Raw genomic sequence first — 5668 nt, 5'->3', positions numbered from 1 at the left:
AAGACCTGTGAAGCCAAGTGAGATATTAATCTTGGAGTAGTTGGCGTTAGGAAGGGCATCCAGCTGTAGAAACTTTACTAAATCAGACTGACACTTGGTGCAACTCCCCAGCTTACCAGTTTTCAGTCAAACTGTCCAACTCATGCCAACATGGAAAACGGACGTTAAATGGTGATGATGATGTTTCCTTGATCGCTTCCGGAAAACAAATAAGAGTGAAGTCGGTAAAAAATAAAACAAAAAGAAATAATAGCGAAATATTTCTAGTAAATGACTAACGTGGATTTTTCGTGTAATGTCATGGAAAAATAATAACTTGAACTATGTTAGTTAAACTTGAACATTCTCATTAAGTTTAAACATCCGTGTTAACACGAAATAATGGCATGCATGCTCTCCATTGGAAATTTATTTAGTTAACCTTGGAGTTTTCGTTAATTATATATATTTAAGATTATCTTCTACATTTATATGCATATCTAAAAGATATAGCTAATTCTCTTTGGAAATGAACGATATCTTGCAAGTAAAGATGAAATTATGAATAATATTATTAATAATTGTGAGACCTTAATTTCTTTACTACAAGTACCTAACAACTGGATGCATAGGTACATAAAACAGTATTCGAAATCACTTAAGGAATTGAGATGAAATGTGATTTAGAAATAGTTGCGGAACGGCATCTTGAAAAAAAAAAAAATTAAAACAATGTTTGATAAAGATACTTATTCAAAAGAAAAGTGCCGAAAACAACAAGAACAGCAAAATCTGACTTACTGTTGCTTATGAATAACTGAATAGAACGCGCTATGATATATTCGAATGGAAATGCTGAGACGAGATTTTAAATATGAATTATAAGAATGCTATAAAGAGAGCTAAATACCTAAATAGAAGCCATAAGTATTTATATTAAAGGTGATTCAGCAATACGTTACACTTATATTGCTAACCGGTAGTTATGTGAAACGGAAAAGCAAGACAAGAACATGAAAAATAATAACTGCATATAGAATATAGTATTCAAAATTTGATACAGAAATATTACATTCCCCACGGGTATTCATAGAAGTGTTCTACAACTTGCAAAGTAGTATAAAATTATTTACTATAGTTCTCTGAAAGTTACAAGTAGAAAACAAATATATTTGAAATGATGGCAAAAAGCAAGGAATAAACCTGTTTTGTACCTACAATTACGCTGTGATTCGTAAGTTAGTTGCCCCTGGTGTTTAGCACGAAACTGTTGATATCATGTCATCAAGTGTCAGTGGTGGATAACAATTGCTACGAAACAAAGATAGACTAATGTTACGTGGGTTCCTTTATACGAACTGTATGTTTCGTGCGTTAATCTAGCCATAGTTACGCGTATCTTTCGATAGTGGTTATGCATAATAAATTCATTCTACCAACGACAGACAAGAAACACTCATTCTAAAAAGAATATTTCCTAACCTCAAATCGAAATGGTAATTTCGATTTATTAGTCTAATACCCGTATAACGAATGAAGGAGAATTAAATGTAATTAAAAAATTACTCTCGTTTCACGCTTCATATAAATTCCTAATCGGTGCATTTATGTCAGCCTGATGTTTAAGGTAAGTAGATGGCATTATTATAGCAAATAAGAGAATAAAACATCTATTAATCTATTCTCTAGTCCTTGAGAATCAGTAGAATGATTGGTCAATCAATGCTCTTCAGATTCTTACTACTACTACTACTACTACTACTACTACTACTACTACTACTACTACTACTACTACTACTACTACTACTACTACTAGTGCTGTTACTGCTACTGCAGCTGCCGTGCCACTGTCGCTATCTTCACCGCTACTGTCGCTGTCGCATCTATTTACTAGCTCCAGGAACTCAGCTATAAAGGCGCAAAAACCGAGAGAGGATTATTAAAAAAACTTAAACAAAAATATGAAAGTTCAACAAAGATATCTCAACAAAGAAAATCGCCAGAAAAGAGGGAGGTCTCTAAGGCCTCCCTGTGGTACCATACCCTATAGACTAAATAAAGACAATCAGTCTGACCACCGGGACAGGTACCATCTCTTAGCGATCTTTCTCCTGATTCAAAAGTGCGCGCTTTTCAATTGGCCTATGTACGAAGCTCATCGACGTTTCAAAAACCTTTCAGAAAAGTCTCCTGTCAGCACACTCAATCTTGTTGACCACTCTTTGGCCATACAAAGGTAAGAATTTCCGAACCTTCGCAGTCAAAACAAGAGCTGGGACAGTTTTCACAACGGACTCTGATAATGATATGATCATAAGTGATAATAATCGTTCAACACAAAGACAGAAATGTTCGGGCAATATGGTATGTGTGCAGAAGTTTTTCAATCTCTGAGCACATCTCGGAACAGGTCGGCTGAGGCACTTTGGTGCCTTATATAGAATGCTTATATGGAATTTCCGCCGGCCACTCCAGTTTCATCTGCTAGGAAACAGGGCAAGGCGCGAGGATCAGATGGTAATAGATGAGAAAAGCAATGAAGACATTCTCCACCTCTTCCCGACCTTTCAGTGGTTGCTTTATTCGTGGCTCATTCCTGGTTTAAAATAGCGACCTTGTTCATCATTTTGACTAGTTCTTAACTACCTAATGATCTGGATGGAAGTAGATCACTTGCTTTTTTACCTATTCATCCGTCCAGCGCCACACATTATTTGTTGTCATGGACCTGCTTTTTCAGATGCTTACTTGAAAGACCACTGGTTTATAGTGGTCCACTTTCGTTCGTTGTCGATTAGTGAGGTGTCATTAGTGAGGTGCCTGCTTGGTGAATATCAGCATATGCTAACGCAGAACTTGTATATCAAAGTTCTAATAATCGCAATAATGATTCTTGTTTCAGTTTATATTGAGAGGATGAGAAGTAGTAGTTTGTCATACCAAGCACATTATACTCAATCAGGTGGTCATTTACTCTAACAATCGAGCAATATCGCTAAACACTACTATGGCTCATCCCCTGAAAACAGAACCGTAACGGGTTTCTGTGAGGACAACCACCATATATTGGTGGTCGGTCCTATCGCAGGCTTTTGAACAATTTAAGTTAATCAAGTTCCACCGATGACTATTTCTTTACCTATCCTCTCTGAGATGTATCGCATGAAAAGGAGGTAGTCATAGATAGTTCACTTCGAGATGGCACATGTTAGCGCACATGAGCTATGGGTCGGAAATTTTCAACGTTATCCATCTTATTCGGGTCATTTCGAAGCAGTGTCACCATTCGTCAGCTGACAACAATAGGAATGTTCATGATGTGCTGCCAGTTGATGTAGACATCTGCAAATTGTTCATTGGATAAGTCTGGTATGTAAGCGTTAATTACGTAGGAAAGGGCATCCAAAGAAGCGATTAATTCACTCCCAGTTAACAATTGTTTTCTATATTTCATTGAAAATTATCAGCCTTTCGCAACATTCCAGCTATGCTGCCGAGAAATGATGCTATCAAGGCAGGCACTAAAATCTATCCTGCAATCCTGTCTGCCACTCGCCCCGCGCAGGCAAACAACTGCCGCTGGAAAGAGGTAAGATCTGGTCAGAATCGAGTAGAACACGCTCATCGTCGTTTGCCAATGACCGAACTTGACTTTGTTGCCGTTTTACCCTCCACTAACATGACTCCGAGCATATCGATCATGATGCTTTTTTTAAACACGCCTTATATATTTCTTTAAGTAGAGCTCCTCTCTAGTTACTAGTCGTTGCTATGTATTGTCCGTTCTAATCCGATCTCTCTTTTCAGGACGAACCACCATCTAACTAATTCGTTAATTTATACTCTATCTGCTTGGCGCTTTAGTGTTACAGACTATTTTAAAACGTTTGTAATACCTTTCCGTTTATAAATAGAAAATCGCAAATATTTATCTTATATACATAAGCTGCAAATCATTGTGTTGTATGTCAACTATCAAGGAATCAATAAGAATGGATAGTGTAAAATTGTTTGCTTCAAATGTGAGTTCCATGAAATTGGTTGAGTAAGATATTTTGAATTTGAGTCTGATGCCTAAAATTCAGAAGAGAAATATCAGAGTATATTATACTCAGAACTTCCTTCAGATGCATGGTCATGCCATCGACCTTTTTCGATTTTCTTGCTCCCATTAATATGTACAACAAGCTATTAAAGGCAGGAAATGCCGAAATGGATAACAATGAAACGCTTATCGAAAATCTGCACAAATTGCGGGATCAATTGGAAGCTACTGACAGAATGAAAGAATGCCGCTAATAATTTGCAATTTGAAATTAATAAAAGCATATGGGATAACTCTAAAGAAATCATTTCATGAGAACCATTCAAGTGATGAATGCCAGGCCAAAGAACCTGACATATATGCCGCAAAGTCGTTATTTCAGACATTTGCTTTTTATGTTATTGTCGATTCTGCCAATGGTGCTCTACCAAGAAAATTTGCGAAGAAAATTCCTGTTATGTTTCATTCCTCTGTAATTATGGGAAAATCGTTTGATCACAGACCGCATGCTATTTTCTGAAATTTACACTACTGGTGTAAAGGTAAAAGGAACATTAAAATTGATTAAGAAAACTATGACGGTTTCGGATAAAACTTGAGAGGCGAGTACTGGTTAGAAAAGGTTGTTCCATAAATATAAGCATCTCTCTGGATTTTGGAAGCTATGCCTGCAAAGTTTCATTCAGTAAGCTTAACATCTAATTCTCTCTCTCTCTCTCTCTCTCTCTCTCTCTCTCTCTCTCTCTCTCTCTCTCCCCCTCTTTCTTTGACTCTGAGAAAAAAACAAACGAACAAAATATGTGTCACAAAGCCATCTTCTAGACTTTAACTCAGTTTCAAACCGACGAGGGATAGAAATATTGATTTCAAATTTTGGCATGGCGGCCAGCAAATTTGGAGGAGAAGATAAATCGATTATATCGACCACAGTACTCCCAGTACTCAACTGATACTTATTTTATCGACTCCGTAAATATGACAGGCATAGTTGACCTCGGTGCAATTTGAACTCAAAACGTAAAGATGCACGAAATACTGCTAAGTATTTTGTCTGCAGTGTTAAGCATTCTGCCAGCTTACCGCCTTAGACCAGTAGAAAAATTAACTTCAGATAAATCATATATTTGCAAAAGTGAAAAAATCCAATTAGTATATTTATGAACATTTTAATAAATGTGTAATTAAAGATATGCAGCCCATGGATTTAAATGTTGGTGTTGAAGTGTGTGAAAAATTTTCCTTCGATGACCTTATATCTACATCACATTTCTCAGAATTAATGAATCTACATTTAGGTGATCTCCAGTATGACGCAGTTGGTGTTTAGGTAAAATATATACGTTCCTCTTGGGTGATATGTTTTGTTGCCTACCTTATGTGTAAAATTTGCGTAGGAACTCGAAATAGTGCGTAAAATGTTGCTAATTTCGCCTTATATATAATTTCATGGTTATGTTCGTGAATGCGAATATGATTTTGAAATATTTAAATTTTTTGTTTTTTCAAGAGGTTAACTTTTGAAGGCACCCGTAATTGTTTTTCTTTTCTCAACGTATATCCCTTTTATGAAATTAAGAATTTAAGGAAGCATTTGCAATTTAACTTTTTGGTTATATTCTTTGTTTTGTAGAAGAACACTGTTTT

Source organism: Octopus bimaculoides, chromosome 1 (genome assembly GCF_001194135.2).
Source record: "Octopus bimaculoides isolate UCB-OBI-ISO-001 chromosome 1, ASM119413v2, whole genome shotgun sequence".
Classification (NCBI taxonomy): Eukaryota; Metazoa; Mollusca; class Cephalopoda; order Octopoda; family Octopodidae; genus Octopus; species Octopus bimaculoides.
Note: the sequence above shows the minus strand (reverse complement) of the source record.